We start from the raw sequence: 19,851 nt of genomic DNA on the forward strand, positions 1-19,851 counted from the left end.
TACCCACAAGGTCCATCCCTGTTGTCGCAAATGGCAAGATTTCACCCTTTTTTATGGCCGAGTAGTATTCCATTGTGTATACATGACACATCTTCTTTATCCTTTCATCCGTTGATGGGCACTTAGGTTGTTTGCAAGTCTTGGCTATTGTGAATGATGCTGCAGTGAACACAAGGGTGCGTATATCTTTTTGACTTAGTGTTTTTGTGTTCTTTTGATAAACACTCAGAAGTGGAATAGCTGGGTCATATGGTATTTCTATTCTTAATTTTTTGAGAACTCTCCATACTGTTTTCCATAGTGGCTGCACCAGTTTGCCTTCCCACCAGCAGTGTATGAGGGTTCCCTCTTCTCCACCTCCTTTCCAGCACTTGTTACTTCTTGTCTTGTTACTTATAGTCATTTTCTGACGGGCGTGGTGATATCTCATTGTAGTTTTGATTTGCACAACCCTAATAATTAGTGATGTTCAACATGTTTTCATGTGCCTTTTGACCATTTGTATATCTTCTTTGGAAAAATATCTCTTCAGATCCTTTGCCCATTTTTTAATTGGGTTGTTTTATTTTTTTGTGGTTGAGATGTATGAATTCTTTATATATTTTGGATATTAACCCCTTATCAGAAATATGGTTCACAAATATCTCCTCCAATTGCTAGGTTGTCTTTTCGTTTTATTGATGGTTTCCTTTGCTGTGCTCTGGGATCACTATTCTGTTGACTGGTCTGTTTGTCAGTTTTTTCACCAATACCACACTGTCTTGCTTATTTTGGCTTTATGGTAAGTTTTGAAGTTGGGTAGTGTCCATCCTTCAACTTTGTTCATTTCCTACAACAGTATGCTGGCTCTTCTGTGTCTTTTGCCTCTCCATATAAACTTTAGCATCAGTTTGTCAATATTTGCAAAATAATTTGCTGGCATTTGATTGGGATTGCCTTGAGTCTATAGATTAACTTGGGAAGAACTGATATCTCATCAATATTGAGTCTTCTTATCCATGAACACAGAATCTCTCTCCATTTATTTACTTCTTCTTTAATTTTTTTTATCAGAGTCTGTAATTTTCTTCATATAGATGTTGTACATGTTTGGTTAAATTTATACCTGTGTTTCATTTTTTGGGTGCTATTGTAAATGGTTTTTACTTTAATATAATTTAATGTAAATGGCTTTTAATGTGTTTTTAATTTCAACTTCCATTTGTTAATTGCAATTGGGAAAGAAATTGATTTTTATATATTAACCTTGTATCCTGCAACCTTGCTATAATTGCTTATTAATTCCAAGAGTTTTTTTGTCAATTCTTTTGGATTTCCCACATAGAAATCCTGTCATCTGCAAAGACAGTTTTATTTCTTTTTCAATCTGTATGCCTTTTATTTCCTTTTCTTGTCTTATTGCATCAGCTACGCTTCCCACTACAATGTTGAAAAGGAGTGGTGAGAGGGAAGATCCTCGCAAGTTCTTGATCTTAGCAGGAAAGCTTCTAGTTCCTCTCCATTAAGTATGATGTTAGCTGTAGGTTTTTTATAGATGTTCTTTACCAAGTTTAGGAAGTTCCCTTCTAGTCCTAGTTTGCTGAGAGTTTTTATCATGAATGTTGGATTTTGTCAAATGCTTTTTCTGCATCTTGATGTGATCATATGATTTTTCTTCTTTAGCCTGTTGATGTGATGGATTACATGAATTGATTTTCGAATGTTGAGCCATCCTTGCATGCCTGGGATAAATCTCACTTTGTAGTGGTATATAATTCTTTTTATACATTGTTGGATTTGATTTTATAATATTTTGTTGAGGATTTTTGCACCTCTGTTCATGAGAGATAATGATCTATAGTTTTCTTTTTTTATACTGTGTTTGTCTGGTTTTGGTGTTAGGGTAATGCTGTCCTTATAGAATGAGCTAGGAAGTATTCTCTGTGCTTCTATCTTCTGGAAGAGATTTTGGAGAATTGGTATAATTTCTTCCTTAAATGTTTGGTATAATTTACCAGTGAACCTATTTTGGCCTGCTGTTTTCTGTTTTGGAAGGTTTTTAACTATTGATTCAATTCCTTTAATAGATATAGGCCTATGCAGATTGTCTGTGTCTTCTTATGTGAGTTTTGGCAGATTGTGTCTTTCAAGATATTGGTCCAGAAGCCAGCCCAGTGGGGTAGTGGCTAAGTTTGTGTGCTCCACTTTGGCAGCACAGGGTTTGCAGGTTCGAACCATGAGCATGAACCTACACACCACTCATTAAGCCATGCTGTGGCGGCATCCCACGTACAAAATAGAGGAAGATGGGCACAGATGTTAGCTCAGGGAAAATCTTCCTCACAAAAGAAAGAAAAAGAAAGAAAGAAAGACAGAGAGAGAGAGGGAGGGAGGGAGGGAGAGAGAGAGAGAAAGAAAGAGAGAAAGAGAGAGAGAAAGAGAGAGAGAAAGAGAGAGAGAAAGAGAGAAAGAGAGAAAGAGAGAAAGAGAGAAAGAGAGAAAGAGAGAAAGAAAGAAAGAAAGAAAGAAAGAAAGAAAGAAAGAAAGAAAGAAAGAAAGAAAGAAAGAAAGAAAGAAAGAAAGAAAGAAATTGGTCCATTTCATCTAGGTTATCAAATTTGTGGGCATAGAATTTCTCATAGTATTCCATTATTATCCTTTTAATGTCCATGGGATCTATAAAGATATCCTCTCTTTCATTTCTGATATTAGTAATTTGTGTCTTCTTTCTTTTTCTTTTTCAGTTAGCCTGTGTAGAGGCTTAGGGATTTTATTGATTTTTTTCAAAGAACCAGCTTTTGGTTTTGTTTATCTTTTCTATTGATTTCTTGTTTTCAATTTCATTGATTTCTTCTCTAAGTCTTAATTTTTTCTTTGGCTTACTTTGGATTTAATTTTCTCTTCTTTTACTAGTTTCCTAAGGAGGAAACTCAGATTATTGATTCTAAATCTTTATTTTTTTCAAATGTATGCATTTAATGCTGTAAATTTCCCTCTAAGCACTGATTTTGCTTCATCCCAAACTTTTGTTAAGTTGTATTTTCATTTTTATTTAGTTAAAAATATTTTTAAATTTCTCTTGATATTTCTTCCTTGAGCCATGTGTTATCTATACGTGAGTTACTTAATCTCCAAGTATTATGGGGTTTTTAGAGTTGTCTTTCTGTTTTTGATTTCTATTTTAGTTCTGTTGTGATCTGAGAACAGATATTGTATGCTTTTAAATTTGTTAAGTTGTGTTTTATGGCACAGAATGTCGTTAATCTTGATGAATGTTCCATGTGAGCTTGAGAAGAATATGTATTCTGCTGCTGTTGTACAAAGTAGTCTGTACATGTCAATTATAGTTGATTGATGTTGCTGTTGAATTTAATGGTGTCCTGACTGATTTTCTGCCTCCTGCATCTGTCCATTTCTGATAGATGGATGTTGATCTCTCCAACTATCTTAGTCCATTTGGGCTGCCATAACAAAATGCCATATACTGGGTGGCTTATAAACAACAGACGCTTACTTCTCACAGTTCTAGAAGCTGGAAAGTTCAAGATCAAGGTGATGTTAGATTTGGTGTCTGGTGAGCACCTGCTTCCTGGTTCATAGGTGGCTGTCTTTTTGCTATGTCTTCACATGGTGAAAGGGAGCAAGAAAGCTCTCTGGGGCGTCTTTTATAAGGGCACTAATACTATTCACGAGGGCTCTGCCCTCATGACTTAATCACTCCCAAAGGTCCCACCTCCAAATACTATCACATTGGGGATTAGGTTTCAACATATGAATTTTAGAGGGACACAAACATTCAGTCTATAGCACCACCAGCTATAATAGTGGAGTCATCTATTTCTCCTTGCAGTTCTATCCATTTTGCCTCACGTATTTTGATGCTCTGTGGTTAAGTACATACACATTAAGGACTGTTATGTCTTTTTGGGTAATTAACCCCTGTAATGCCTCTCTTTATCCCTTATAATTTTCCTGGCTCTGAAGTCAGCTCTATGTGAAATTAATATAGCTACTCTAACTATCTTTTGATTAGTGATAGCATGGTATAACTTTCTCCGTCCTGTTACTTTTAATCTATATGTGTCTTTATATTTAAAATGAGTTTCTTGTAGACAAGGTATAGTTGGGTCTCGTTTTTTGATCCACTCTGATAGTCTCTGTCTTTTCATTGGTGTAGTTACACTATTGACTTTTTAAGTGATTACTGATAAAGTTGGAATAATATTTACCATGTTTGTTACTGTTTTCTATGTATTGCCCTTGTTCTTTGTTCTTCCACTCTTTTTGTCTTCCACTCTTTTTCTGTCTTTGGTGGTTTTAATTGAGCTCTTTATATGATTCCACTTTCCTTTCTTAGCATATCAATAATACTTCTTTTTTTAACCTTTATTTTTAACAGTTTCCCTAGAGTTTGTAATATACATTTACAACTAATCCAAGTGCACTTTCAAATAACACAATACTGCTTCAGAGGTAGTGCAAGTACCTTATAACAAAGTGTTTCTAATTCCTTCCTCCCACCCTTGTATCATTGTTGTCATTCACTTCATTTATACATAAACTATAATCATCAAATATACCGTTGCTATTATTATTTTGAACAAACTGTTAGCTGTTAGATCAATTAAGAATAAGAAAAAAAGTTTTTATTTTACTTTCATCTATCCTTTTTTAATGCTCTTCCCTTCTTTATGTAGATCTGAGTTTCTGGCCATTTTCCTTCTCTCTGAAGAATTTCTTTTAATGTTTCTTCCAAGGCAGGTCTACTGGTTCACTCAATTTTTGTTTATCTGAGAAAGGCTATTTCTCCTTAACTTTTGAAGGATAATTTCATAGGATACACAATTCTAGGTTGGTGGGTTTTTTTCTCTCAACACTTTAAATATTTCACTCCACTTTCTTTTTTTTTTTTTTTTAAAGATTTTATTTATTTATTTTTTCCCCCAAAGCCCCAGTAGATAGTCGTATGTCATAGCTGCACATCCTTCTAGTTGCTGTATGTGGGACTCAGCCTCAGGATGGATGGAGAAGTGGTGCCTCGGTGCGCGCCCGGGATCCGAACCCGGGCCGCCAGCATCGGAGCGTGTGCACTTAACCACCAAGCCACGGGGCCGGCCCTTCACTCCACTTTCTTCTCTTCTTGCTTGCATGGTTCTGAAGAGAAGTTGGATGTGATTCCTATCTTTGCTCCCCTATAGGTAAGATGTCTTTTTCCTCTGGCTTCTTTCAAGATGTTTTCTTTATCTTTTTCCTCAGTTCTAATATGTTATGCCTACATGTAATTTTGGGGGGCATTTGTCCTGCTTGAGGTTCTCTGAGATTCCTGGAAATGAGGTTTTGTGTCTGACGTTAATTTGGGGAAATTCTCATTTGTTATTGCATCAAATATGTCTTATGTTCCTTCTCTCTTTCGTCTCCTTCCAGTATTCCCATTACAGATATGTTACACCTTTTGTAGTTGTCCCTCAGTCCATGGATAGTCTATTCTGGCTGTTTTCCATCTTTTTCTCTTTGCTTTTCGGTTTTCAAAGTTTTTTTTGACATATCCTCAAGCTCAGAGACTCTTTCCTCAGTCTTGTCCAGTCTACTAATGAGCCCATCAAAGGCATTCTTCATTTCTATTACAGTAGTTTTGATCTCTAGCATTTCTGTTTGATTCTTTATTTTATTTTCCATCTCTTTGATTACATTACCCATTTGTTCTTGCATTTTTTCTACTTTTTCCACTAGAGTCCTTAGCATATTAACCATAGTTATTTCAGTTTATTGGTCTGATGATCTGGGTACTACTACTGCTGTGTGCCCAACTTACTAACAGCAACCTCTAAGAGGTTATTAGTTTGGTATACTGGATGCCTTCCCTCAAGCAGAGGGCAGCAAGTTTTTCCCTCTGGATTAGAGACTTTTTCTATATATGTACCTGCCCTCCCCTTACCATGGTTTTGCCAGCAATACCATCCACGGACATACTAAAGTCTTATTCACCATCACAGTCTCCACACACAGGCTCTACTGAACTGGCTTTGAGGCATTTCCCTGGCCATTTGGGGCTCCTCGTGCTATTGAGCCAACAAGCCAGAGGGGGTTATTGTGTTGGCTGGGGAGAGGCATCCTGATAACCCAGAGGAGAGAGAACTGCTGCTACACATTGAGGTTTGGGAAAGTATGCCCGAGACCCACAGAATTTTAGGGAGCACCTCCTAGAACTGCTATGTAGGAAGGTGAAGTTTAGTGGAGGATGGCAGCAGGTCCTTATGGACAGGACCAGCAAGGGCACAGCCCCCTCAGGAATGAAGGCTTGGGTCACCCCGTCCTAACCAGCTGGGATGTCAGCTCGGGGCAAAGGGAACAGGGAACGGGTAGTAGATGAAAGAAATGAAAAATACCAACTCTGACCTTACGTCTAATGTAGAAATGAGGACTGCAATGCTCACGCTCATTTTATTCCTTTGTTATTTTACGTATCTTTTCATTCATATTAGCCAATTTCCTTAGCTCCCCACCTTCTGTCTGCTATGTTATAGTGGTTGTGTTGGTAGAAGTTAACTTTATAATTTAGTCCCTAGCTTATTATAGGTTCTCCACATGACATCAGGAAGGAACTAGAGATGGACGGAACATCACCCTGAGATGGATGGGGCTTTGAGTCTCCCCTGTTGTGGAGAGAGTGAGTGTATTTTTACTTGTTTGGAGGACAGCTGCGTTATGGCAGGCAGGAGAGTGTTGTTGCTATTCTCTGAAAACTTACATAATGGATTAACACATGTAAAGCCCTTGAAAGAGGGCCTGGAACATAGAAGTGTTAGCTACTATTATGTCTCGGAAGAAAAGTACGTCTGGGTGCCAAGTAGCCAAAGGGAAGGCCTGTGGAGGATTCTGTGGTTTGGCTCCTCACCATCTGTTCCAACTTTCGTCTAGTGAGCCTTCTCCTGCACATGTTGGAGAAATAAAAACTGCATTCCCTTGGCTCCTTTTAGAACTAGCATTCTGGATGTGGTTCATGTTTGGCCAGTTTGTTGCTCTTGCATGTGTTTTGGAAGGCCAAGTGAAGCGGAAGTCTGCTTCTAGCTACTCTTTCTGCAAGTTGCAAAAACGCGGGTTTCCACGTGAGTATTAGCAGAGTGTCTGTGTATGGTGAGAGGCAGGGTGCAAGCCTGTGGTGTGCCGGGGCCACCACCTCAGACTTGCTGGTGTGGCAGCATCTTGGTAGCATCTCTTCGTAGGTCGGCATTCAGTGACGTCATGTCGGTAGCTTGAAATCGGCTGTGGTGCGAGTGTGTACACCATGGACATCAGCAACTGCTACAAATCAGGGCTCTTCCCTGCCTCTCGGGAGCCCATTGTTAAAGATTCATCAGCACACCACTGGGTCCAAGGCATCCTTTCTTGTGCCCGGTGCACATCTAGTAGCTGCAGTGTGGCTCTGGAACCAATAGTCACAGAGGAAACTTCCTGATGCCTGGACCATAGCAAGGAAGGTGTGTTCCCAGAACCAACGGTGGGGTCAGCAGCTTCCTGATCCTCCACATTCCTTGTGGCCTGGGTACTGGCTGGTTCCCTTGGCAGGTCAGGTCTGTGATGTTCTGGGTCATTCCCCAAGCTCAGCCTACATTCTATTCTTCCAGCTCTTGAAATGATTTTGTAAGCACCCAGTTCTCTGTGCTAAATTCCCCGTGTAAAACTAGCCAGAGAGGTTTGCAATATCTGCAAATGAACCTGACCAATGCATGAGGATGCCCTAAGTAATTCTAAGATGCCTGCATCTACCCTTGGAGTGCAAGTCAGGGTGAAGCAGGAAAGAGGTGGAACCTTTAAAGTATTTGCCTGAGGAGCACTTAATGAGAGGACTGTCGAGAGGGATGTAAGGAGAGGAAAGGGACCAATAAGCAGTGGTGAGCGGGAGCTGGCTCATATGAACTCCGGAGAGCTGAATGTTAAATTGTCAGAAATTTGGGAGCTGAGTGTTAAACACAGCCAATAGTAAAAATTTATTTTATTTTTTAAATCAGTTTATTGAGGTGTGTTGGATGTGTAAAAAGCTGTCCATATTTAATGTATACAACTCGATGAGCTTGGGGATGAGTATACACCCGGGAAACCATCACCACCATCAAAGCCATAGACATATGGGTCATCCACCAAAGTTTCCTCTCGCCCCTCTTTATTATTACTTGTGTGTGTGTGTGTGTGTGTGTGTGGTGAGAGTGCTTAACATAAGATATACCCTCTTAGCACATTTTAAGTATACAATACGCTATTGTTGACTATAGGCATTGTGCTGTATAGTTGATCTCCATAAGTTATCTTGCATAATTATTAAAGTTTTGATGATATAAGCTTAAGTAGTATTTTTTTTTTAAAGATTTTATTTATTCAGTTTTTTCCCCCCAAAGCCCCAGTAGATAGTTGTATGTCATAGGTTCACATCCTCCCAGTTGCTGTACGTGGGACTCGGCCTCACGTTGGACGGAGAAGTGGTGCCTCGGGGCGCTCCCGGGATCCGAACCCGGGCCGCCAGCATCAGAGCGCACACACTTAACCGCTAAGCCACGGAGCCGGCCCTTAAGTAGTATTTTTAAATTGTATTTTTAAAAGGTAAAAAACAAACCATCGCTTTCTAATTGTTTTACTACCTGTCACTGTTATCTATGCTTTTGGGGTTATTTTTGTCTATTGGATCTGGATGATGGAAATTCTATACAATGGTGAGGGAGTACACATCTCTTCCCAAGTGTGTGTTCAGTTGACATCACACTGGTGGCTGGAAGTCGGCCAGGCTGCAAGCACTGACAGCACAGAAACTGGCAAATCCTGCAAGTCAGGGCTTGGTTTATTGTTTCGTTGATTGCCTAGACTTAAGGAAGTGATGGAGGAAATGTTGATATTGCAGATTAAGTGCACTTAAAATTGTGTGTCGTGTCTGTAGCTGTTCCATTGTGAATAGCATAAAACTTTGAGGAAACGTTTTTCCAGTATTCAAACACTATTATTTGACTCAGAAAAAAAGTTTCTCGTGTCACTGATGAACGTGTGAAGTTCTGACATACGTCTCCGTTGTTTCGGTTTTGCCTTACTCATTAACGTGAGTGAAAATATCACCCAACGTTCATGTCAGGGCCACACTCACTCGTTCATCACTTGCAACTGCAGACTGGCTACAGATACAAGAGTTTGGCAAAAGTCAACTAAAGACTGTTGAATCTTTAGCAGTTCTAAAAGACTCTGGAGAATCCATGAGGTATAAGGGATTTACAATAAAGAGTATTTTATATTTTGTGATTATTTGTAAATTATGTGCTACACATTCTGTATGTGAGTCAGAATTATAACAGAGTTAGAATTATAGTAAACTTAATATATATGTATATACATACTTTCCACCTTCCCTCCTCCTAGAGAACCAGTTGTCAGTCATTTACCAGCAGGTGCCACAGCTAACAAGGGATGGTCAGGCACCAAGGGAAGCCATCTTCCCTATACCACGCCTAGGCCTAAAGGGGCAGGGATAGGGGTCAGTGCTACTGTAGCCTGGTGAGAGTCGAAGGAATGCAGCCACTCCCAGAACCGCAGGGAGGCACAGAGGGTGCATCAGGGACAAATACCCTTGGTTCTCACTCCTCCCCCGCTCTGGTCTCCTGCCAGTGCCTTCTATTGGCTGAGTCCAACTGGCAGCCTGAGCAAAGGAGCCCCCTGAGTGATGCCATCCACCTCGGGGCAGCCTCTGGGGCAGAGAGCAGGGCTGGGGAAGGACAGTGACCAGCACAGCAGGTAGAAGAGTGGCCTGGAAACAGCAGAGAGGCACCTAGACATGGCCCGTGTCACCTCCTGGCCCTGAGGTGTGAGGGGCGTGGCCCGGCACAGGAGAATGAGTAGTCAACACCACTGGTGAGGACAGCAGGGGAAACACTATCCCCCAGGCAGGGAGCACAAGGAGGGGGAAGGAACATACTGAGAGGAAGTTGAGAGGAAGGAGAATAACCATCATCACAGCTCTTGACCTCGATAGCTCCTTTGACTCCAGGAGCTTAAACAGGGCGTTTGGATTTGAATTGCTTTAAAATTTTTAAACAAAATCTTAGTTTACTGTTTCCATCCTGTCTGTCAGCTGGGAGTACCTGTGGGACCTTGGCTTCTCCTCCTGTCATACCTTCCACGACAACTAACATGGATGATCAGTCAGGAAAGATGCTGTTTCTATGTTTGGTCACATAAATCATTGGCTCCCTGTTAACGATATGCATGTAACATAGATGGGGTAAATGAGGAGCACTCTCCTATGGACTGAATGTTTGAGTCCTCTCCCATCCCACCCCGCCCCCAAATTCATATACCATATTGAAGCCCTGACCCCCAACGGCAAGGTATTTGGAGGTGGGGCCTTTGGGAGGTAATAGGGTTTAGATGAGGTCATGAGGGTGGAGCCTCCATGGTGGGATTAGTGCCCAGCCATGAAGACATCCATCAATAAGAGCCTCCCAATTTAGGGGAGACCCCTTTTCTTGGAAGTCATATACTTGCCCTGATGTTTTTATTTTACTGTGGCTTTATTTGGGGGAGGGGCTGGAGGGGTTGTTGGGGTGAGGCGGTAGCCCGTATTGCCTGGAGTGGCATGGTGTGGGAGATGCTGTTGTGGCCTTGGGAGTGGAAAGCTACAATTAATCTCTTGGTGGTGTATCCGTGGGCACGTGGGATGTTTCACAGCCCATCCTTAAGGGAAGTGAGTATTTTCGGCTGGCCCGAGGGAGCTAGCTGGCTGCTTGTGGGACAGGAGCTCATTAGTACGTTGTTTAGAAATGCTTGTTATTCTTGGAACCTTAAAAGTTTGAGACTGGCAGAGACTTTTTAAGATGATCCAGTTTTCCCCAGCTTGCCAGCCTTTCATTGCCATTTATGGATAGGGCCACTGAGACACACAGAGGGATCACAGGGATATTGACAAAATTTCTTTCCCTCAGTGCACACCTCTCCAAGTCCTCACCATGGTGGCCAATGTCCCCTCAAGGCTAAATCAGCCATGGCTTGACCCCATTTCCCCTGTCACATTTGCCCCATCTTTCTGCTCCCCTTCATTTGGACTCACTGTCTTCAATTCCTTTCCTCCTGTTCTTTCTTAATCCCACTCCAGTCAGGCTTTTGCACACACCCTCCCCCCCAGCCTCTCTTGTCCAGGTCTCCATGATCCTGTCACCAAGCCCCAGCGAGCGTTTGGGGCCTCATCTCCCTTGACTGTCGGCAGCACCCGACAGAGCCGACCACCCTCTCCTCCCTGACCCCCACCCCCCGGGGGCGGGGGCCTCACTCGTGTTCCAGGACCTGCCCGGAACTCTTTAGGTCCCTCCCACCCCTCCTCAGTCTCCGCTGCTGGCTCCCCGGCTTCTCAGCCACCTCTGAGCGTCCCAGGGCCCCAGGGCCCAGTGCTGGGGCCGCTTCTCCCTCTACACCCACTCGGCGGCCCCTGGTGAGCTCAGCCAGGCTCGGGGCTTTCAGGGCCATCTTTATGTGCTGAGAACTTCCACAGCTCTCTCTCCAGACCAGACTCTTTCCAGAACTCCAGACTCCTTGTCCACCTGCTCACTAGATGTCTGCGCTCAGATGGCACCACCGGCCCCTCCAAACCTCCTCCTCGTCTCAGTGCAGGGCCCGGCAACGCCGTTCTTCTGGGTGCTCAGGCTCAATCTCTCGGGGGCTCCCTGACTCCTCTCTCAACCCCGCATCCCGGCCATCCACAAGCCGGGTTGGCTCTACCTCGCAAACAGGTCCCTAATCTGAAGACTTCTCCGTTACACAGCTAGCGCCCTGGTCCCAGGGACCTCCAACTTCCCAGGCTCTGCTGGAGCCTCCTGCCAGCTGCCTAGCCCACCCCTCGCCGCCTGCACCTTGGAAGGTCACCTGTTCAGTGCAGCATTTGGGCAACCTTGGGGAAATTCAGTGTCTGCAACTTCCCACCCACCTTCCCAGGACCTCACACCACATTCCCTGCTGGGCGTGTCCCGCCTCAGCACACCAGTGCCCTTTCTCCCCAGGTAGTCAGCTCCGCGGGGGAAAAGGCTTTCTGCCGGCTTCCTTCCCTGCTCTATCCTCAGTTCCTGGAACAGGGCTGGGCGTAGAACAAATACTTGTCCAAGGAAGCAGCTCGAGGTGGGAGGCCTCCCCACTCCTCCACCCCAGGCCCACCCCCTCCCCCTAAGACAAGCAGAGGTGGAGCAGGAGCCAGCTTTGGAAAATGGCATGTTTTTATTGCCATGTTTGCAGTGGCTTCTTAGCACAGGAAGAATGTCCCCGCTGGCCCCCTGCCCTCACCCAGCCCCACCACTCCAGCGGATGTCAGGGTGTGGGGGAAGCCTTTCTGGGGTCCACTCGGCTGCCTGGGGATTGGACGTGACACAGACGTGGGTTTAGTCAAGCTGCTACATGGAAGACTTGAGACGTGGAAAGTGCATCAGCCTTAAGCTCACAGGTGGGAGCCATGCCCGGGATCCCTTCCCTGGCTGGTGCCCACCTCAGATCCCTGCAGTCTGCCCAGCCCAGGGGGCAGGGTGTGGGCAAGCCTGAGCAAGCCAGGTGAGCAGCCCCAGACCCCCCGGGATGGCACACCGCATCCGCTCACCCCGCTCAATAGTGGTCAGAGGGGGAGTGTGGGGACAGAGATGCCCCTCCCCCAGGCAATGCTGCCCCCAGCCCTCCCGTCATCCCCAGCCCTGCCTGCCTCCAGCTGTCCCTTTTCTGTTGACTTGACCCCCTTCCAGACACAGAAGTACACCAGCACCCAGCAGGCCAGCAGACACAGGGTCACCTCCCAGTTGAGGGCCCCTGGCACCTCCAGCCCCCCAGAGAGCTGCCAGGCTTTGTTCCTGGGGGAGCGAGAGCCCATGAGGGCTGTGCCAGCAGAGGGCAGAGGGACAGGGAGCTGTCCCAGGGGTGGTGCTCCCCCTCGTGCAGCCCAGCAGTCCAGCTGGTCCCTCCTGGGCCCCGATACCCGCAGACTCGGCCCACATGTGGAGCCCAGAGAGAGGCACAGGCAGGCCCGGCCCAGAGGTGCCTGACTCCCTCCCAGAACTCGAAGACAGGGGACCACGGGTCAGCAGGCTGGTCACAGGTGAGGCTGGCCCGGCTGGCACCGGGCTGGGCTTCGAGGTGCTCGGGGCATGCTTGGGGCGGGGCAGGCTTGGCGGGAAACAGTCACGTGCCTGGCGGCCTTAGGAGTTGAGCCCATGCACACTGCAGAGCTTGAGCTGCACCGAACTAACGGGATGAACGTCGAGCAGAGACCTCATTGGCTAAGCAGCCTGTGGGGTGTCTGGGGCCTGCAGCAGGGCCGGCTTGGAGGGACCCGCCCGTGTAGGTGTCTCTTTGCGCAGGCGCACTGGGGTTACACAGTGCTCTAAGGGGCGAAGCTTCATAAGGGAGTGTTCATTGGCTAGAGAACCTGTGGGGTCTCTGGGGTCTCTGGGTGTGAACCAATCAAGAGTCAGGAGGCATTACCTGGTGTGTGTTTGCGCAGGCGCTCTGGGTATTCCGAGTTGAATTGCGTGCTAAGGGGTAGAGTTTTGTGAGGGGGCGCTTTGTGCTTCAGCGAGGCACGGAGAGGGTGGGAGAATTCAAGATGGAGTCTGGGGCGGATGGAGGAGGAACAATGAAGGCAGCAGAGGAAGGAGCAGGTGTCACGGCCATTGTGGTGGGTGCAGCAGGTGGCGGCCAGGGCGCACCATCCTGTCCTGGCGGCCCCGGTGGCCTTGGTGACTCTGTCGACCTTGGTGACGCTGGAGGTACGGGTGATCCCCGAGGCCCTGGCGTCACGCGAGAGGCAGGTGCCGCAGCCGGAGGTGTTCCTCAGATCGAACAGGCACCCCAGGCACCAGGGCCTGCCAGAGACGCAGTACCCGTGGCTGGAGGTCCGGGTAACTGACTGCTCCAGTTGTATCCTTTTGTAGGAGCTCCAGTGGGCTGGGCTGCTGGGGGATGGGCTGGAGGTGGTTTGAGGGGGGCCGCAGGCAGATGGGAGCTGAAAGGGAAGCAGGAGGAAACTCTGGGCGGCTGGAGGATATGGGCCAGTGGTGGCCTGGGCTGACAGAGGATGGCAGTGGTGGGGAAAAGCAGCCTGCGGAGAACCAGGGAGCAGAGGCAGTGCTGTCCAGGGTGGCCTAAATGTATAGGGTGGGAGATCGTGGACTGCCTGAGGGGTGGCCTGGGGGGAAGGTGGGCCTCAGTGAGGAGGAGGTCTGAGGCACAGGCAGAATCCGATGGTGCCTTAACCATATCTCCACCAGCATCCTCACAGTGCCTTTCCCGTTGCCTGTGGAGGCAGAGATCGCCCATCGGTTCCTGACACCAAATGCTGAACTCCGAGGGCCAGTTCGGAAGGAGCTCAGTGTGAATGGCAGCATCCTGACTGTGTCAGTTCTAGAATGGGCTGGGGAGGAGGTGGTGGCAGGTGGCCAGTGCCAGTCTCAGCCCAGGGGGAGCTGTAGTGGAGACAGAGAGACAAGGAAGGGTTAAGCCTAAGGAAGAAGTGTGGTGCTCTGGAATTGTCACTGTGTGAGGAGACAGAGCAAGGAACGAGGAACATGTCCCTCCTCCATTCTAACTTGAATTTTCTTTTTCTCTCCCTTTTAGCCTATTGACTGCTGAAGACCCTGGCTAACTCCGAATGTCTATCACCTCTTGTTTTGACCAGCTTTCCCCGGTGATGCAGACCATGCAGCGCATTGTGCCCCCGTTTTTCGCTAAGCCTCAGCAGGGAAAAGGGGGCCAAGGTCTAACCTCCTATCCCGTCCTAGGCGGTGCATCTTTCCTAGGCGGAGGATTGCTGCAGTTGTTGCCACTTTATTATGGGGCCCTAATGTTTTGCTTTTACTGGCCTTTGGGCACTCAGGGTCCACTTGTTTCATTTGGTGATTCAGTGTTCGTTACAGCGGAAAATAAAACTGAGCAACTATTCCGTGTCTGAGTTCCTTTTCAGCTACTGCACCTCCTAATATTCTTGTCTTTGTCTTCATGGTGGGGGCGGGGATGGGTTCTGGGATTCAGATAGTCCAGTAGGACAAGGCAATTGAAGACAATTTAGGAAATGGAAGAAGGTGGGTCTTGTCATTCAGTATTAACTACTGTCAACATTTTGGAATATTTTCTTACTTTTATAGTTACATTTATATATTAATGTGTAACACCAGAATACTGAATAGGAATTTGTGGCTTACTGGCCTTGATTCAGATCTGTGAAGAAAAGTGCTGTAACAATTGGTTAAGTGTTTGGGGTGAGGGGATTAACTCCCTCTAAACTATGTTGTAGCCTGCAACCTTGCAAAACTCCCTAGTCTAGTAGCTCCTTTGTAGAATCCATCAGATTTTCTCTATAGGTCATCATGTCTGCAGATTGTCTACACAAATAATCCATAACCTCTCTATAAATCAAAATTGGGCTGAGTCTATTATGAGCCAGATCTGAGAACTAGCCCAGGGCCTTCCTTCCCCAAGGAAAGAAGGGGAACAAAGAAATGGGGTGTACAGAGTGGTTATATACTGTCAAAGAGCATGTATCACATATGATTAGAATGTCCGTTTTACAACGGTCACGAGATTGCCTAGCCTGCCTACCCAGCACAGTGAATCACACAGCAATTGATGAACACAGCAGGTAGCAGGTCTGTGTTCTCAAGCTGGGTGATGATAGCAGGTCAGCAATCAATCCCTAGCCTAGAGAGAGATGCTTATCCTTAAGGAAATGCCAATGTGGGGCAAGTTACTTTATCTTTAAGGGCATTTTCTTGCCTTTGGGACATAGAAAATGCTTAAAGCAGATAGGCAATGCACGCTCAACAGCACGTCAGGCCCTTTTGGGAAAACAAGGTCAGGCTGAATTAGTTTTACACCAAATGGCTTCCTCATATACTCCAATATATCCTATTCCTTGTCATTTATTTATCATTTTCCCCCTTTTGATCTATAATCTTTCAATAGAAAGCATTGATGATCAAAATATTGTGCCTTGGCGCCAGGGTGGTTGCTGCATGCCCTGGGTCCATCATGTCCCTCGGTGCCAGACTTTTACCTCATTTATTTGTCCAGTTGTCCACGTTGGGAGGAAATAACCGGATATAGTGGACAAGCATAGAGGTATATATATTAACAGAGGAAGCAGTTGATAGGTTTTTGATTAATTTTAGGTTGTTGCACAAACATTGTATATGTGCTTCTTTATGACTCCTGACGTTTACATTGTTTACAATTATAGAACAAGTATAATAAGAATGATAATAATTCAATATATTTGAAAATATTAGTTTAAAATGAGTTCTTAGGCATAGTCCTTATCAGAAAAGGAAATTTGTCCAGGGTTATAAGATCAATCGACCATCTCAAGTCTCTGAGTAATCATTACTCTATCTTGCGTGCCAGTCTTACAACACTGAGTAAAGAAAACAGCAAATAGTTTGAATATTATGACTAGTGCAAGAAGTCCAAGAAGTAATAGAAATAGGAATTGCAATCTGGATCGAAAAAGGGAACCGATACCAGAAAGGAGCCAACCAAACAAATCAAGACCAGGTGTAGGATTGCCGGCATTCACCCGCTTTTTCATGTGCTTTAGCAGAAATGAAACATTGGAAGAGTCATCAGGTATAAAAACACAGCATTCACTTTCAATGATTCCACATGTGCCACCTTGGGATGCAGTTAGAATATCTAAGGCCATTCTATTTTGAAGGACAGCCTTTTTCATCAAAGACCTTTCAGTATCTAATAAGGCTATTCCTGCCTGACTGCCGTTAAGGGCTTGTTGAGTAAATTTAGTCAGGGCTTCTGTATGTGATATGACATCCTCTAGCTCCAAGGAAGGAACAAACACAGCTAGCTGCTCAGTGGTCAAACCAGTGGAACACTGAATGAGCCTGTCTGGCCTTAAAGAGAAGGAAGTTGGCAACAGGTATCAGCTCAGTGACTCCTTCCCTGCATCCAAGGGAAGCTCAGAGTGCAGTGTTTTAGCTATCCAGGCAGTAGCCAAGGTCACAGATTTGTTCCACATAACCATTGAGTTCCATTAGGAGACAGCCAATAAATGACTGGCCTTCAAGACCAGTCTGTTCCAAATCAGTCACTTTCTTTAAGTATGATAGTATTTTGAAAACCTTAAAGGGAACAATTATAAAATAGGTATACAGTTTAAGCATCACAAAGATTTAAATGAGGAGATTTAAGGTTGGGAATACAGGCCTGGTCCGGTGTGTTGGGACAGCTGTCTGCAACAGATGCCATCTTCTTCTCATCCTGGTTTGGAAATATTTGCATTGGTCAGTTGAAGCTGAGTATCAGAAGTAGGAACTGAAACCCACTCAGGTGGAGAAGCCTTTTTTAAAATGAGAAATGTGAATCCATGAGCCGATGCCTTTTGATTCTGCAGTGCATGAGATGGTTAAAAGTACCTGGTATGGTCCTTTCCAACAGGGCTGCAAAGAGTCTTTTATTTGATGCCTCTTCTGATAAATAAATTCTCCAAGTGATAGTCCATGATCTTTAAGGTCTGGGAGGTCTCTGTGAAACGAATCAGCTACCAACCTCTCATTTTTTTAAGTGTCTCAATTAGACTTTGATAGTAATTAAGATATTTCCTTTAAGCAAAATTGGTTCATACATTTCTTTGTGTAATTGCATAGGCTGTCCAGTTATTATCTCGGAAGGAGATAGCCGATATTTACCAAAGCGTGTAGGTCTAAGATTAAGGAGCACTAGTGGAAGAGCTTTTGGCCATGAGACAGTAAATGCTTATGAAAGCTTTGCCAATTGAGTTTTTATTGTGCCATTAGTTCTTTCCACCAATCCTGAGGATTGGAGTTGGTAAGCGCAGTGGAAATGCTGCATTATTGGCCAAATGTTACAAATAGATTTAATTATTTGTCTGGTGAAATGAGTTCCCCGGTCACTGTGTAACTCAGTAGGAATTCCCCAAACAAGAATTATTCTCTCCAATAATAATTTACCTAAAGCCATCGCTCTTCCACAAGGAAAGGCCTCAGCCCAATGTGAGAACACACAGATCATCACAAGATATATTTACATCCTTGAGATGATAGCATTTGGACAAAGTCTAATTGTCGTACCTCAAAGGATCCCTTAGGAAGGGGAAAGTGGCCTTGTGACCCATGGAGTGGTTTCCCTGGATTATACTTTGGGCATATAACACAACAAGTATAGGCTTTATGGGCCAGTGTGGGGGAAAGTTTCCAAAAGTGTTGTTTTCCCCATAAAATCATCTTTTCAGGTGTCCAATGGGTTAATTAGTGTATATGCTGGAGAAGTGGCAATTGTGCTCCAATAGGCACTATGGGTTTCTTATTGGTCCCAAACCACATCTGTGAGGGGGTCTCAAAAATTCCCTCTTTTGACTGTCATGTCTGTTTCTCTTCTTCCGTGACAATTTCTTGAGGCTGTAGAAGGAAATCCTTTACTGGGTCAGCAGAGTTAATAGAAAGTAGCAGGCATTCTCAAGACTGGACAGTATACCCAGCGTGATAATGTCCTTGCTTATTATTTAAGTAATACCCATCTGTAAACCAAATTAGATAATGGAATGCAGTTATGGTCTTTTCCTCTTGTGATGTTGGAAGCAAGGTAGCAGGGTTAAAATAGTGAATAATATTTACTTAGTCAATATAACCTAAGAAGGTTTACTATTTACTTGACAATGTTTCCCATGCAATTCAGCATACCAAATGAGCCTAATTAGTTTAGTATCTCCGTCTTTATAGGAAGATAGAATAAATTTCTTTGAGAAGTCCCAGGGGCCCTTTGAAAATTCTCAAAGAAAAAAACCAAAAGAAAGACTTTATTCAGGATATGAATTTTGGGGAGCTTGTCAAAAATATCAAAAGGTCTTAAAACACTTGGTCAAACAAGATCAAGTGTCTGCTGATCATGTTGCTGTGAAACAATGCTTAGTCACCCATTCAAACAAAGTGGCAACAGAAACAGTCAAGGGCAAACAGAGCATTAAAACAGTAAAAAAAAAAAAAAACTTAATAGAGAAACCTCAGTCTTTTTGAACATAGAAAATTATCTTATCAAAACACAGATCTCCATCTTTTAGGTAAACTTACTCAAAGGTAAAGAAAAACCCTTTGTAACCTCTTTATCAGGAGCAGACTAAGAATTTAAGAAAATTATCCCTTTTAAGAGAGAGAAAACCAAATTCTAATTTTTGTACCAGCTTACTTCTGATATTAAAACTTATTATCTTAATTAAATTTATTTTAATCTTAGCCAACTTGACTATGCATAAAACTCTTTCCTCAGGGTTCCTCTTCAACAAACCTTATATTACCTTCTTTTTACATTCAGAATTTGTCCCATGCCATTTTTTTCCCTCCTAGTACTTTAGGACAAATTTATCTTTCTTAACCAAACAAAAATATTTCCATTATTTATACCTTCTTTACTGAAAATATACATCTTTCCTTGAATACAAATATATTTTCCTTAGTTTTTAGAAGGTTTAATCACATACAGTAGAATTTTTAACCCTTAGAAACCTTAATTTCTAAGTAAAAACTAACTAAGCAACTATGAACTGTCTTTTACATTAGCATGCTGTGGCTTGGAAAACTTATAAATATCTTTTATAATTTCTAGAAACATGTTACTTCATAGTACAATTATTTAATAAAATACAAGATATGTTTACTAATAGACCTAAACACCTTTTAGTTTTTGCGTAATAAGAAGCCAAGAGTAGATAAACTTATATTTAATAATGTCTAATATTTTATCTTATTAGAGATAAAATGAATTTTTATCATTTAAATTAACCTAGCAAAACTTCAAAGTTTCAAATTACCAAAGAGATTTTGGAAGCTATTTTAACTACATACACCATAACAC

This window comes from Ceratotherium simum, chromosome X (assembly GCF_057802395.1).
Source record: "Ceratotherium simum simum isolate JZ-2026a chromosome X, ASM5780239v1, whole genome shotgun sequence".
NCBI classification, from domain to species: domain Eukaryota; kingdom Metazoa; phylum Chordata; class Mammalia; order Perissodactyla; family Rhinocerotidae; genus Ceratotherium; species Ceratotherium simum.